The 17,500-nt window shown below is 42.9% G+C and overlaps 1 pseudogene across 1 annotated transcript in view; it reads right to left on the bottom strand.

Moving 5' to 3' along the window:
- Positions 1 to 4,627, bottom strand: part of LOC311228415 (dihydroxyacetone phosphate acyltransferase-like) — a 67,561-nt pseudogene extending 62,934 nt beyond the window's left edge. The window contains exons 1-4 of the transcript in view: positions 4,467 to 4,627; positions 2,711 to 2,927; positions 1,855 to 2,031; positions 1 to 56 (exon numbers count right to left, since the gene is read on the bottom strand). The exon at positions 1 to 56 is cut by the window's left edge and continues 101 nt beyond it. The product of the transcript in view is annotated as a dihydroxyacetone phosphate acyltransferase-like (transcript). The remainder of the gene's footprint in view (positions 57 to 1,854; positions 2,032 to 2,710; positions 2,928 to 4,466) is intronic.
- Positions 4,628 to 17,500: the final 12,873 nt, after the last annotated feature.

Raw genomic sequence — 17,500 nt, 5'->3', positions numbered from 1 at the left:
TAACTCCTGTGATTGGGCATCAGGATGACAGGAAACTCCTGAATGGCCTGTTGGAGCTGAAGGGGCGGGACAAAGAAATGTCTTTCAGTGCATCGACTATTCAAGTAGAGAAATTGCCATTACACATGATGCAAGGAGGTATTGATTGATTGAAAACTTTATTAACAGATTTCAGAATGGGTATTGTAATTGCTTGTGTGTGTGCGTGTGTGTGCGCGCGTGTGTGTGTGCGCGCGTGTGTGCGTGTGTGTGTCTGTCTGTTTGTCCATAATCCTGATCTCCATTCCTTATCTACTTGGGCTCCCACGTGGTGGATAGGTTGACAGTCAGGTCAAAGATCGACAGCTATCAGTTAACAACAGTTACTTTACTATTGACACTCTCCAGTACTTCTCTTGATCCTGTTGAGTGCCTTATGGTTTAAACATATTGACTATGTTTAATAACAGCATGTATCCCTTTCCCAATCACAGTAACAAACTCCAATACTTTAATATATTGATTTGTTACATTGGTACACTGCTTTTTTATGATATTTTTACATCTCCACTGTACTATAATTATGTCAGCTGTACCATGTATTATACTACCTGTACCCCCCCCCCCTCCCCCATGCTGCTAGGATGCCTGAATTTCCCCAAGGGGATCAATAAAGGAATATCTTAAGCGATATTGTGTAATTGTTATGCCTGTTGACCACGAGCGACACTGCGTCTGTGCTCACAATACGTTTCCCATGAGCGTCTTTAAGGCTGAGATATTCTTCAACGTTGGCTGTCGCCGATATTTTGCGCATGTGTTGTTGTGAGCTAGAATCGACATACTTCCACGTCAGTTCAACGCGTGGGGTGCAGTACACCACCGAACCACTAAGTGGTGTGCTGTGTTGTGTTCTATACAATGGCTATTATTTTCGGACTTCCTTGGCCGGTCTTTCTTCCATGTTTGTAATGTAGTTAATCACGATCGATAATGGAACCAAGCTCCTGAGATGATAAATGGTAAATACGGAAGTACATCAGAGTATGTTGTTTGGGAACTACTCTGTTCTAAAGAAAATGTATAAAAAACATTAGGCATGGGGAATTAGGCCAATATTTGTTTTCCATTGTTGCAGCTTTAAGTGTGCACTGGGTGAAATAGGTTTTACTCTTTCCTGACCCAGTTCCATTCTTCCTGGTTTAATATACTGACACTTTATAATACCATATCTATTATCTGGTAACATTGTTCCCATCATATCTGGTAACATTAATAAAGGAGCACACGCTGGCTGACACTCTGTCTGACTCTGGAGAAGCTTGCCGTCTTCTGCAGAGTCAGACAAGAAGATAGATACCAATTTCAAATGAATTGCAACACAAATGAATGGAAGCGGATACTATCCGATCACTAGCCTACAGTAGCTTAAAGAGTGGTGTCTTTTCCCCAACAGCTAGCTGGCTAGCTGGTCCATATCCACTTCCATACGTTTGTCCTAAGCCAGGCTAGCTTTCTACTGAACGCACAGAGAGGACACTGGTATCTATCTTCTTGTCTGACTCCGGAGAAGACGGTAAAAGCGTGTTTCTCATAATGTTGACGTGTTCCTTAGGTGTACACAGTAGAACATCTTCTTCTTACATCTCACATCGTATCTGTACGTCTCTAAATGTCTTGATGAATAGAAAATGGGGGACCCTGATGTAAACAAGACGAACGTCTTTCTCTGCTCTTCATCCCCTTAGCAGTTGTTTGTATTGATTGAGCTGTACCGTATTGTATACCCATTCTGTAATCTGTTAATAACGTTTTCAATGAATCAATGAATCAATCACTCAATCAATCAAACACATGGGCGTCTCCTCTGCTGACCCGGTGCAGACCCTCCTGGTTGACGTGGATGCTGCTGAACAGTCTCTTGAACACCTTGCTGAGGGTGAAACCCATGAGGCGGACGAAGCCCAGCTGCATGTTGTGGGTCATCTCCTCCAGGATGCCCCCGGCCTCCTCCCTCACCTCCTCCTCGGAGCACCCCGTCTGCACGGCCATCTGAGGGTCACAAGTTTAGTTTACTCAGTTTATTTGATCAGGGACAGTGCATATCAATTAGGGCTGTCCCCGACTAAGGATTTGGATAGTCGACTGTGATTGGCCAAAATTTGCCGTATATATATAATTATTATAATATATATATATTTTTTTATCATTCCATTTGGGCTGTATAATATAATATACAATATTGCAGCGAGCGTTGTCTGCATCTAGCTTTGTGAAGTGTAACCACACTTGCAACCATTTCCGGCTTGCCATTGCCCCGACTGCTTTGTTGTTAGCTAGTCAAATCCTAGGTAGAAGAAAGGGTTAACCCTAAGTATTGTGCACGACGTGAACGTTGATGTGAGGCACCCGGTGGATCTCACGTGAGTTGGTACTCGGTAGTACTGACGGCACTCTGTCGATACCCTTAAAAGTACCAGATTCGGTACCCATCCGTCGCTAACACATACACATGTACATGTAGAGAGAGCCGAGTACCATACGTACACGCACACACACACGCGCACACACGCACGCACACACACACACACACACGCACGCAAACACACACACACACACACACACACACACACACACACACACACACACACACACACACGCGCGCACACACGCGCGCACACACGCGCGCACACACGCGCGCACACACGCGCGCACACAAGCGCACACACACCTCCTTGGTGATGTAGCGGAGGTACTGGGAGTCCAGCACGGCTGTTTTGAGGTCTTCGGCGGAACAGGGCAGGGCTCCTCTGTAGGGCTGGGGGTTAAAGGTCCTGAGGGCGTGGCCAATGTCGCTGCCCCGCCTCCTATCCTCCAGTATGTCCACCAGCTCCTCCCCCTCCTCTAGGCCCGTCCTGCCTGACTCCTCCCCCTCCTCTGACTCCATACTGTGGGACAGCAGGGGTGTTTATAGAGGAGGTTGAACATGGTCTCTGGTTCCTTGGTTACAACACAATAGAATAGACCCTGTTCCACACGGCATGATGTCATCTGGAGGCTGCTGTATCTATTTTAACCCTTTCACCACCACACTACAGAAGGTTAACCTTTCACTACCACACTACAGAAGGTTAACCTTTCACTACCACACTACAGAAGGTTAACCCTTTCACTACCACACTACAGACGGTTAACCTTTCACTACCACACTACAGAAGGTTAACCCTTTCACTACCACACTACAGAAGGTTAACCCTTTCACTACCACACTACAGAAGGTTAACCTTTCACTACCACACTACAGAAGGTTAACCCTTTCACTACCACACTACAGAAGGTTAACCCTTTCACTACCACACTACAGACGGTTAACCTTTCACTACCACACTACAGAAGGTTAACCTTTCACTACCACACTACAGAAGGTTAACCTTTCACTACCCTTAACCGTCTGTAGTGTGGTAGTGAAAGGGTTAACCTTCTGTAGTGTGGTCGGGGTTAACCTGCTGTCGTGTGGCAGTGAAAGGGTTAACCTTCTGTAGTGTGGTAGCAAAAGCGTTCACCTGCTGTCGTGCGGCAGTGAAAGGGTTAACCTCCTGTATTGTCGCAGTGAAAGGGTTAACCCTTTGGTAGTGTGGCAGTGAAAGGGTTAATATAATCCATTATATCCTATTTGCTACTTTCCCCATCACTATTCTATTCTGTTCCATTCCATTCCATTCCAGAAACAATGAATGAATGAATGGATGAATGAATGAATGAATGGATGAATGAATGAATGAATGAATGAATGAATGAATGAATGAATGAATGAATGAATGAATGAATGAATGAATGAAAACTTTATTTAACAGATTGCAGAATGGGTACAACACAGTACGGCTCAATACACACAATTGTTAAGGGGATGCAGACCAGAGAAAGACTTTCGTCTTGTTTACATCAGGGTCCCCCATTTTCAATTCATAGTGAATTGGACAAAACGAGTGGACAAAACCAAAGTAAGTTAGTGACAAGGATATGAATGATCGTATTAACCAGCATCTTTTATTTTGACAGCTCTGACCATCAAACTAGGCCAAAGTTCGACCAGGCTTAAAGCATCTCCACGGTGCTGCTATCATCTCTCTCTTTACAACCAGCAAGGACGTGGCTCCCTGGACTGTAGACTCAACACAGAGCGACTAGGGGGGAGGGGGCGAATACTTCAAATGTATTTTACCTTTTGAAATCGGAATTCCTAGGCAAGACCAATATGCAGTCTGTCTGTATTCCTCTGCAGTAGAGTAGACTGAGAGGCAGCTGCGATCGGTGATCTGCGCGGTGTACACAAGAGACAAGAACTACCGGAGTCCGCACAGAATCACGTTGTTACCAAGAAGCAATAACTAGATAACAACGAACATGTTTCCATATAGCGGAGGATGTATAATATAGCCTCTAGGTCTATAGTGTCGCCGAATCCGTCATTCATATACAGGACAAACCGGGTTCCGTTGCTGCAGGTGCTTGTCCCGTTGCATACTCCTGCAGGACAGCGCTCGGGACCGGGAGCCCGTCGGGAGGGGTGCAGCGCCGAGGGCCGGAGCCAATGGTGTCGCTGGGTTTCGGGAACTCCTCCCGCAAATGGTAATGCCCGCAGAGCCATCTGTGATCCTTAGAATAATCAATAACCTTTCATTATTATAGGCTTCAGTAATACCACACGGCTAACACAGCGAAGTGTACAGCAAGATGAAAGGTGCTGTACGTGGTGTTTTGTTTGTTAAATAAACAAGTGGTCTACATGTTAATAAAATAGTCAACAGAAAATAGTAAATCTTCTGGTATCCCCGTCCCCACCTTATCCAATCAGGAGAAGAAGGAACTCCACGCTGCAGAAAATGGTCTGACAAAAATAAGAAATATTAAATACAAACTAGTTTTAACCAAATAATGTTCTTGAAACAAGTAAAATAATGTGCCAGCTAATTTGGTTTGGCAATATTTCTTGAAATACGTAAAAATATATCTAGGGTACTTCTCTCTCCTGATTGGATAAAGTGCGAACAGAAGATGTATTTTGTGTTTACTGCAGAGTGGAGAGACCCATGTTACTGACCAGACACTCTGTATCAGTGATGGCTGTCAGACACATGTTACTGACAGTGACCAGGCAGACACACTGTATCAGTGATGGCTGTCACTCCTGTCAGACCCATGTTACTGTCCAGACACTCTGTATCAGTGATGGCTGTCAGACCCATGTTACTGACCAGACACTCTGTATCAGTGATGGCTGTCAGACCCATGTTACTGACCAGACACTCTGTATCAGTGATGGCTGTCAGACCCATGTTACTGACCAGACACCTTGTATCAGTGATGGCTGTCAGACACATGTTACTGACCAGACACACTGTATCAGTGATGGCTGTCACTCCTGTCAGACCCATGTTACTGACCAGACACTCTGTATCAGTGATGGCTGTCAGTCTCAGACACATGTTACTGACCAGACACACTGTATCAGTGATGGCTGTCAGACCCATGTTACTGTCCAGACACTCTGTATCAGTGATGGCTGTCAGACCCATGTTACTGACCAGACACTCTGTATCAGTGATGGCTGTCAGACCCATGTTACTGACCAGACACTCTGTATCAGTGATGGCTGTCAGACCCATGTTACTGACCAGACACCTTGTATCAGTGATGGCTGTCAGACACATGTTACTGACCAGACACACTGTATCAGTGATGGCTGTCACTCCTGTCAGACCCATGTTACTGACCAGACACTCTGTATCAGTGATGGCTGTCAGACCCATGTTACTGACCAGGCACTCTGTATCAGTGATGGCTGTCACAATGTTCAGCTACCTAACACATATTCAAAAAAAATAAATAAATAAAAACTCAGCTTAGATAGTTATTACTCGCTTTTTTTTTTAAACACTTGAAAAAATGTACAACAACAAATAGTTTTTATACATGTTTTAATTTGTTCCCTTTGAGAGCCAAAGTCACACATGATTTGAAGTCAGCTTGACTGTCATTCTTGAACCGCTACCATAATATAGTTGTGTGTAAGAAGTACAACTTGGCCTATGTATAGCATTGTACAGCTATGTCAAATAGGTATATTGTTGCTACAGCTGCCGCCTCCCTTTGGGGGAAGTTCAGGGGCAATAGTTCAGGGTTCCAATTTCAGCACCTGGACAGCGCCCTGCCTCATGTGGACATCCAGGAATCTGCTACTGTACATGGAAGTGTGCAGTACTGTACATGGAAGGTCTGTGTACACAAGGACCAATCAGCACGGGTATGGGCGGGTTCATTTTCCATTGATGGGGATTTGATTGGCTGTTTTTAAATAAAGCGCGGCCGCAGGATTAATAACGTTAGCGTTAGTTCGGCCAGAGAAACAACTATAGTAATTAAAATGGTTGGACCTGCGAGATTTGTACTTTGCAGTTCTGCATTTTAAATCTAGGGAGTAAAAAGTAATTTTTTTCCCTCTGAAATGTAATTGAGTAAAAGTAGAAGTATACAAACCTAATAATACTCGAGTAAAGTACAAATCCTCAAAAACAGTACTTAAGTATTGTAACGAAGTACAATTACTCAAGTACTTTACACCCCTGGTGGGCAGCCATACACAGTGCGGTGCCCGGGGTCCAACTCCAGTTGTAATGCCAGTACCTTGGGCAGTGTTTGTGTTGGCAGTGTGGGTAGATTCACACAAAGTAGGCTACAGTTAATTCCAATCAGCTTGTACAGAAAGGGACTTGGCATTAGTTTATGAATGAACTAGGGTTCACATTACCCATTTTTATTTAACCTTTATTTCACCAGGTAAGAAGCTTGAGCTCAAAGAGCTCTTTTTCAAGCAACACCTGACATAAACCAACAACAAACAACCATACAGGACAGTAAATGAACATAGACAAAGGACAAAAACATAAAGGTAAAAAGAGCAAGCAGCAGCCCGGAGAGCAAATGCTTAACCTGAGAAGCATTTGCACACTCCCATATCGGTGATTAAAAGGTCAGTAATGAGTGTTTTAAAACTGTGCAAAAGTAATAAAAGCCGAGTTTAAGAGATTTTTGAAGTCCATTCCAGGTAAACGGAGCAGAGTACACAAAAGCCCTCTTCCGAAACTCAGTGCAAACTCGTGGGACTGAGGTGGATAGAAAGTCCTGAGAATGCAAGCTGTAGGAAGAGTTTGACACAACGGTCAGGTGTGTACAGAGAGATATAGAGGTAACAGTCCAAGTAATGCTTTATAGAGGAAGATGGCCCACGGCTCGTTCTTAACCCTTTCACACTACAGAAGGTTGTGAACCTGCCTATTCAAATAAAGGTTTGATGATGTTAACCCCTTCACTACCACACTACAGACGGTTAACCGTCTGTAGTGTAGTAGTGAAAGGGTTAAGCTTCTGTAGTGTGGCAGTGAAAGGGTTAAAGCTAGATGCACCCGTCTTCAAGTCATTCAGTAGGTTTTGTGATCTGCACGGCCTCAGCCAGCTAATCACCCAACCCACACGTGTATGTGAATCAACTCAGACTACCATTGACCTCATTCTGACCTCCGACAAGTCCAAGATCTCCAATAAAGGGGTTATAGCATGCGGGTTAAGTGATCATTATATGATATTCTGTACCCGCAAAAAGCTAAAACAAAAGGCTGGCTGCCACAAAACAGTCACATCTAGAGACCTCAAAACCTACTCTAGCGAGGCCTTCAACCTTGAACTGGAGAGTCTGGACTGGTCAGATGAACTCAATGGTACACTGGTCGAAGAAACATGGCTTGGTTTCAAAACCAAATTCTCAACAATACTAAACGACATGGCCCCCCTAAGAACCACCAGGGTAAAAAATCGCGCTGAGCCGTGGATGCACTCCGAAATACTGGCCGCTATGAAAACCAGAGACAAAAAATGCTCTGAGTTTCGTAAAAGTCAGTCAAAGCTTACCATAAGCACGAGCAGTGAACTCCAAGCCCACGTGACTGAACTCAAACTAGAAAGAAACAGACTAAGAAACAACGTAAACTCCATGATCAAAACTGCAAAAAAGAATTTCATCAATGACAAAACTGAGGAAAACAAAAACAAACCATGTGAACTTTGGAAATTACTCAATAATCAACTAGGATGCAGTAAAAAACTTAAAACCAGATTCTCAAACATAAACATAAAAACGGACAACACGCTCATCACAGACAAGCTGGATGTAGCCAATTACTTAAACATTTTCTTCACAAACATAGCCACAACACTGGTAAACAAACTACCCTCCCACTCAGGGCTTTATGGGGTAGAACACATAGTAGCTTACTACAAAAACCTAGGGGTCCACAAGGACGACTTCAAGCTGGAAATGGTAACAACAGATGAGGTACTCAATAAACTGAGCGCCCTCCAACCTAACAAGGCCACTGGCCATGACAACATCCCCTCCAAATTCCTCAGAGACTCAGCAGCCGCCATCACCCCAATCATCACACACATAATAAACCTCTCCATAAAACAGGGACACGTCCCCAAGGACTTCAAAATTGCGAGGGTGACCCCTCTGCACAAAAAGGGCAGCAAATTAGACCCAGGCAACTACCGCCCTGTTTCTATTCTCACCTCCATCTCGAAAGTCATGGAAAAAATAGTCTACGAACAGGTCGAAAAGTACCTAGCGGAAAAAAATCTAATCTACGAATTCCAATCTGGCTTCAGAACATCCCACTCCACTGACACATGCCTTCTCTATTTGAATGACCACATCAAACAAGAGGTGGACGCAGGCAAATACTGCGGCATGGTCATGCTGGACCTACAAAAGGCCTTTGACACGGTCAATCACTCCATTCTGATTGACAAGTGTGGTAAATTCCCACAGAACTTCTACAATAATGACTTAGCAGATGAGGAATAAACGTGCACGCCAGACAAACCAGAACTGTAGTTCAACTCAGCTGATTTATTTGAGCCAGGGCCAAGAGTGAATAAAAGGTTGCCTTTCACATACAAAAGATTATCAGAAAACATTAACAGGGCTGTCTGTTGTACAGAAATATCACAATCAGGTTTGCATCTCAAACCTCAATAATGTACATAAAACAGTCCCTCGTTAACATAATTTGAACATACATAGTTTACTGTAAGCCCTTTTTTGCATATAAGTAAGCCTGGTTTCTAAGCTAAGTTACATTCTAGTCTAACCAAACATACGGGTTCCATCCGGCTTACTTACATCAAAAAGCAGTAGTTTCTCTGGTCGGGAGGAGCGGTGGAGCCCAACAGACCCCCTGGGGTCGGTCCGGTCTGAGAGCTCCCGAACTACCATTTGGTATCCCCTTATATACTATCATTTCTAGCCAATAATGGTACATATTACTAATACAGTTGATCCAATCATGCGTCTCCTGTGGGGACAGAGACGGGTGGGGGCTGGCCTGATGTCCTCTGGTGGGGGCTGGCAGCCCCCCCCCCTGGGTTGTGGCGACATGATGGGACAGAGACAGAGGGGGCCCGTCTGTGGCCCCCGTCCGTGTGGTCGCGGTGTTGGGTCTTGTCTCACGAGGGGGGGTGTGACATGATGTCCTCTGGTGGGGGGGTGTGAATACGCTTTGACCCTTTGGGCCTTATTACCATACAGTACTAATCTGGCCACATAGTGGGGGTGGAGAATGGCTCTTCTGTCACCCCTGTTCCATCCATAATTAGCACTGAAATCCCACTCTGCTAGTTGGCAGAGTAGCTGTGATGACTTCTTTAACTATTCACACATATTATTTATGAAATTCAACTCAATATTTACCACACAAGCTAAAAGCAATTGGTTTTGATAGTCTATCAGTGAGCTGGATGCAATCCTACCTTGAGGGGAGAGAACAGATGGTGGAGGTAAACGGTACCCTATCCCCCCCCTCACAGTGAGCTGTGGTGTTCCACAAGGAAGCATACTAGGACCGCTACTGTTCCTAATTTATGCAAATGACATGTCGTCAGCTTGTGACTGCAACTTGTTCCTGTTTGCGGACGACTCAGCCCTGCTGGTCTCTGACAAGAACAAGTTACAGGTTTAAAAAACCCTCAGCTCGGAACTAGGCAGAATCTGCATATGGCTCGCTGATAACAAACTATCATTACACATGGGCAAAACAGAGTCCATTCTCTTTGGTTCAAATAACAAACTCAGCAAGACCGACGGTGTTAGAGCCAGTATTTTGATTTTCATAAGAAAGCCACTTAATTGTGACGTCTGTAGTCAACGCACTACAAAGGACTACAAATCCCACAGCGCCTTGCGCTAAAGCCGCAATGAAGGCAACCTGTTGAGAGACGCGGTCGGGAAACAGTTTTTAACCGTTTCATATCGTTTCATACTTTTTCCTACCTTTTCATAACGTACCTTTTCGTATTATACGTACATACAACTTGTACAAATACCCTTTAAGTTATAAAGTTATATAAGCATTATCAAGAAAGAAAGAATACCTAAGTTGTTTGTTATTTACTTTGAGTTTTGCATATTTTCTTTTGGATATTGTAAAGGCCTATTTTCTTTGTTGCATGTGCAAATGTTTGGTACTTTATTTTGAGCAAACACATCGCAACATCATCGAAACCATCGGAGGCCAAGCAACACTTCGAACTGTGAGTAATCTAAGGAAAGAAACAAGTTAGAACTGTCTGTTTAAAGCGTCTAGTGGCTTGATGGAAGGACTGATTGATTGATTGATTGACAATGGAAGGAAGCCACGACAGATGGCTTCTCAGTTACAGTGGGTGACAATATTGTCACAAGGAAAGATGAAATTACCTACCTGGGTTCCATCCTAGAGGCTAATCTCTCCTGTGACAAAATGGCATCCAATGTAATAAAAAAAGTCAACCAACGAACTCGATTCTTGTACCGGATCTCCTCTCTGGTAAACAAGAATACCCTGAAGACTCTGGCATGAGCACTCATTCAAGGGTACTACGACTATGCTTGCACCTCATGGTACCAAAGCACCTCAAAGGCGCTAAAAACAAAATTACAAACATCTCAAAACAAACTGGTCAGACTACTGCTTGACCTTACTCCTAGAACCCACCTCACCCCTGCCCACTTTGACAACCTAGGATGGCTTAGAGTAGACGACAGAGTACAGCAACTTGCAATGGGCCTGGTCTACAAGATACACTACACGACCAAGGTACCCATGTACATGTCAAAATACTTCCCAAAGGTCAGTGAATACCACGATCACAACACCAGAGGGAGCTCCACAAATCATGTTAAACCCAGATTCGGCTCAAATAAGGGACTAAACACGTTTCGCAATTATGCCACATCAATGTGGAACGCCCTACCCAAAGCTGTAAAGGAATGTGGATCACTACCCACTTTCAAAACCACTCTCAAGGGACACCTACGGGAGACTGCAATTCAAAACTGGCCCCTGTAAATATCCTAACCCAACCCCCTCCAATGTACAGTAATTTACCTAGTATGGTTTTGTCAATAGTCCAATGTACAATTTTGCTTTTTTGTACAGTGTCTCCTCCCCCCCCTCAATGTACAGTTTTGCTTGTTTATACAGTGTTTCTCCCCCCCCCCCCAACCACCTCCAATGTAAATTACCCAGTATGTTTGTCAATATCCCAATGTACCCAACCCCCCCCACCCAACCTCCTCCAATGTACAGTTTCTACGTCAAATGTATATACTCCCTTTTCTTGACTCCTTCTGTATCACAAACAGTACTGTATTTGCAAATCTGGTATGTCATAAATGTATAGATGTAGCAGTACTGACTATCTGTATGTCATGTATGTCATATATGTCCTGATGAATTGAAAATGGGGGACCCTGATGTAAACAAGACGAAAGTCTTTCTCTGGTCTGCATCCCCTTAACAATTGTGTGTATTGAGCTGTACTGTATTGTACCCATTCTGCAATCTGTTAATAAAGTTTTCAATCAATCAATCAATCATCTGAAACTGAGTGCTGTGGCCCTCCGGGGCCAAATTTGCGACACCTCCATTATCTTTTTTTTTTTTAATCCTCTTTTTCTCCGCCTGATTTTCTATGCTTTTTCTCCCCATCCCAATTTAGTCGTTATGCCAATTCCCCCCTCCTCTACCTGGTCGTTGCGCGCATGTTCCCCCTACTGGTCGGTACAAGGGAACCCTGAAGTCTACCATATGCTTCCTCCGACACATGTGGAGACAGCCAGCGGCTCTCTTTTCACCTGGCAGCGAGGACTCTCATTGGTGAAGCGTAACGCGTGGGAGGTCACGCTGCCTTCACCATTTCCTGCCTTTCGCTGAGCAGGCGCCCAGACCTGACGCTGTCCACAACGCCAGATTACCACCCACGACTTCCCTCCCGCTAACTCAGCCAAACGAGTTAGTATGACGATCGGCCCAAGCCGCAGGCAATGCTGACTCTGGGAGTCGAGACCGCAGTCTCTTGCATTGGTGACGAGCGCAATCTCCACTACGCCACCGACCGCCCCTGACACCTCCATTATCTGAATACATTTTATATTATGGATTGAACTGATCAAGTTTGTCAACTTTTATCACAAAATCAATGATTAAAATCATGATCACTATATTAGTAGCTAAACCGCACCACTATTAGCCATAAGGGGTTAATGGAGGCCACAGCAAAACAGTATTAGGTTGTGTCTTGAGAGGGAGATTTAGGAAGTGGAAGACCTGGGATCTGTCCAGGTGCTGATATGACAGACATGAGGACAGGTCACGAAGTTAACCCTTTCACTACCACACTACAGAAGGGTAACCCTTTCACTACCACACTACAGACGGTTAACCTTTCACTACCACACTACAGAAGGGTAACCCTTTCACTACCACACTACCCCATTAGTCACTGCCTCAGCAGCGACTATCCTTCCTGGGGTCTGGATCCAAACATATAAAATTAAACAAGAATAATCAATAAAACAACATAAAAACAAAACAAATCAATAAAACACCAATAAAATATACAAACAATTATAGAACATTAAACCAATCAAAATCAGACATACAAACAAATATGTATGCCAAGTTTTCTAATATAGAACAATAACAAATATCAATAAAACAACAAATATCAATAAAACAACAAACAAAGACATCTCAGAGAAACCTAAAACGTGCTCAAAAACAGCACAACATTCCACACACTCATACTCTAATACTCCTCATAACCACTAGACAAAGACATTCCAAAACAACACATAACCCAACACAAGAACCCATTCATTAGACACAGATTAGACCCAACCAAGATGGTTAACCTTCTGTAGTGTGGTAGTGAAAGGGTTAACCGTCTGTAGTGTGACAGTGAAAGGGTTAACCTGCTGTATTGTCGCAGTGAAAGGGTTAACCATGTGGTAGTGAAAGGGTTAAACTGAAAGGACAGACATGAGGACAACAGGCTCTTCATGACTTTATTCCAAGGCAATTTATTGAATTTGATTAAACACCAATGTTTGACAGTGAACAGGTCAAATAAAATATGAGCTGATGACAATAAACAATGATTGATCAAATTCGCAAAAAAACAATAAATGAAAAGCAAAAAATAAAAAGCGATACCTCTTTCATAGAAAGAATAATGATTGTTCAAGTGTTATTTACATTTTGCTCTCTAACAAACTGTACTAACACAAAACACAAATACTGCAACGCAACATTCAGTGCCAGATTTTAAACAAAACAATGTGATAGACATTATGACCTACTTGAGTAACGCCTATTTATTTACGATGCATTACTCCCAAGAAACAAAAGGTCTCTTTTAGATCTCCTCTCAGGAACCAGACTCTGGCTCGTAAAACATTATCTCAATATTAATTTGTTTCCAGCTCTCAGTCTGTAACACTTATGTCTCTTAGTGAAATTCATTAGGCATTTGCAGAGTGGAATTATGCAAATTGTGAGTGACATCACCTGTCCACAAACTATACTGAAAAGGTGATAATAAGGCAATAGCATTCGAGTGTATAATACAGCATTATACTCGCATGTGATACATACACACACATCTACACATTATAAGCAACATTTGCACATCTCAAGATAATACAGATTATGAAAATAAATATCATTTTATTTATGGTACTTATCAAAACAAATTATATTCTTGTGTGGGGGGGGGGGGGGGGGGGCTACAATTTCTCCTTGTAACAGTCACATCCACACATAATACTTACTGTACACATGATGTGATATGGATTGAAAACATAATAAAATGTCCCATGAATTCCTATCGTATCTCATAGTCAACTACCGGTATAGATGTGAAATGTTAACTCTTTTAAAGAACACTTTAAAGGTTGGTTGAGTCACCAATAGAAAATACTGTGCTTGTGTTTTGCCCTCAACCTTCTGTCCATTATGCATCTACTGTACATACTGTATGTACTGCGTACTGTGCACCACCAGGGGGCGTACTGTGCACCACCAGGGGTCCAGGACCACAGAAGGCCCAGGATTTGTGTATATTATCAAGTGCATTATTTTACTAATTCAAATTAGAATACAGTATATGCCCATGCGAGTGTGATTTTACTTGGAAGGGGTGCCAGCATACTGTGGTTTAGGGATGGCTAGTGGTCCTGTGGTGCAGTGCTGTGTCCCGTGTTGCAGCAAATAGAAATCATGTCAACAAAACAGTCTCTTACTACCGCTTTCCTCCATTACCGCTTTTCTTTTACTATAGTTTTTTTTTAGTTTGAGTTATACGAGTTGAGACCCTTTTAGGGTCTAGACTAAACATTAGACTAAACATGCTAGTGGACACGGAAGTAATTTGTGATGTCACACTAGCCATCCATATAATCTATAATGCCTCTGTAAGATAATGTGGCCAGCAGTAGCAACCCCTGCCCTCTATACCCACTGAAATCTAATCCACACATGGAAACAAAGAGCGCAGTACCATGTTTTGCCTAGAGAGGTCACTGTTTGAAGACAGTACAGGGGCCCCAATTTAATCAGATATACTTTGACAAAAGGCCCCGTAAATTAGTATTCCTTCCTGGGGGAGACCCTCCTAATTATGTCTCTCCCTGTGGGTCATGATGACCCACATGTCACCCTGCCAAGTGGCATAATCCAGCCATGGTATTTCCCCCAAGGAAAAAGATGATTATGCCCTTGTTCGAGTCACACACACACACACACACACACACACACACACACACACACACACACACACACACACACACACACACACACACACACACACACACACACACACACACACACACACACACACACACACACACACACACACACACACACACACACACACACACACACACACACACACACACACACACACACACACACACACACACACACACACACACACACACACACACACACACACACACACACACACACACACACACACACACACACACACACACACACACACACACACACACACACACACACACACACCAGTGTTTCCCCTACCATTGCCTTGGCGGGGCGGCCCCCGCCAACTTGAGTGCGCTAGCTCTGACACTGGTTGTAAATAATAATAATGTGCCTCCCTGTATTGTAAATAGTTCATATGCGTGTTGTCACTACTGTATGTATAATTGTAAATAAGTAAATTTTTATGTGTTGTTAATAAGAGAAATGCACCGATACTAACAACCGCCTTACTGCACGTGTCCGCGACGCACGCGCGCCCCGCGACAACACTGGTAGTTTTGGGGGGCCTACCACCCCCCCTGAAAAAGATCCTAGGGGAAACACTGCACACACACACATATCAAGTTAAATAGAGGTTCATCCACATGCATTACAGCTATGAAGTGCCTCCTACCGCACTGTCAATTGAGTAAATAGCATAAATGTAACACCAACTCGATGGCTTCCGTTTAAGAGATAATAGTATATCATACATGCACGTTTGCATTCCTGTGTTGATTAGAAGACCTACAAAGATTAACGGTCTCTTGATTGAAAAAAAAATAAAACCACAACCACAACAACAAACAAAAAACAGTAAGAAAATAAATTCTATAGAGTATTTGGCACAGGGTTAAGTGATGTGCTCTCATTATGCACAAACAGTCGGTACTAATATGAGTACTAACATTTTTCAACAGGTGCACTGTATTCCGTTTCTATACAGTATGTAACATACCGTGTTGTATAGTGCTCTATTGAAACTACTGTACGTTCAACACAAACTACTAACTCAGTATGACATGTAATAAGCTGCCTGAATAAATACAGTAATGACTTTTATATATATATATATATATATATATATATATATATATATATATATATATATATATATATATATATATATATATATATATATATATATATACTGTATATATAATTTTTTTTAGATGGCCAATGGAGGCCAACATCATTCTAGCATCCAATAAAAGTGCTCTTATGTGCGTTATTATAAAAAGTGGTTAACAGCAGAATAAGAACTGGGCAGCTCTGAGTGGGTTTAACCTTCCTCCTAACCACCATGGTCTTCCTCATGGAGTGTGTTTACGTGCACATTCATATTCCGGATACTAGCTAATATCCCGGGTAAAGACATAGATAAGGTACTTATATGCATTTTTCCCAAATCGTGATTACATATATCCCTGCATACAGTACACGATTAAACAGAATACTGCAATCGGTTACCCATTGAAACAGAACTCACATAAGACACACAAAACCAAGGAAACTATAAATGATTAGTAAGATGAGGTGTTTAAATGCTTCGATCAGTATCACCGGCACATCCCAGCAATCATTATTCAGGTTTGTCATTATTAAAGGCGCTGTCTTTTTGTTAAAATAAGTGGTAAATAGCTCTACATTCTGACAGCCATCACTGATATAGAGTGTTTGGTCAGTAACATAGGTCTCCGTAACATTGGATGGGATTCGCTGGTTCTCCTCCTGGTGGCGGGACCACCGGGACCGGGGGGGGTCTGTTTTGTGTTTTCCTTCGGTCATGACATGCTTTATCGGGGTTAGGGGGGGGGGGGGGGGGGGGGTCTTGGATGGGGATGTGGTAGGGATTGATGTGTGGGGTGTTTGGGGGACTGACTGTTCCGGGGGGGGGGGGGGGGGGGGGGCCTTTGAGCGACATTATACTATTGTACTTATTTTATGCCATTCTTAAGTCTGCACGTTTACATTGCACTACTTTTATTGTCTTTCATACCTATTCTTATGTCTGCAATTTATGCATTGTTTTTTATTCCATCAATCTGTGTGCTGATTTTATGCCTATGTTCATTTTATACTATATAGATAGTTATTGATATATATTATTGTTATGTTGTAGAAATGTGTGCATTGAAATGTCTTTAAATAATAAATACAATATTACATGAATACCGTATGGAGTGCTTTATCCAATCTGGGAGACTGGGAGACCCACGTTACTTACCAAACACTCTATCAGTGATGGCTGTTGTGTAGTGTAGAGCTATTATTTTAACATGTAGACCAGTTATTTTAATAAACAAACAACATTTACAGCA

This window comes from Notolepis coatsorum (assembly GCF_963971535.1).
Source record: "Notolepis coatsorum genome assembly, chromosome: 5".
Lineage (NCBI taxonomy): Eukaryota > Metazoa > Chordata > Actinopteri > Aulopiformes > Paralepididae > Notolepis > Notolepis coatsorum.
Note: the sequence above shows the minus strand (reverse complement) of the source record. Positions and strands in the feature narration are given on the sequence as shown.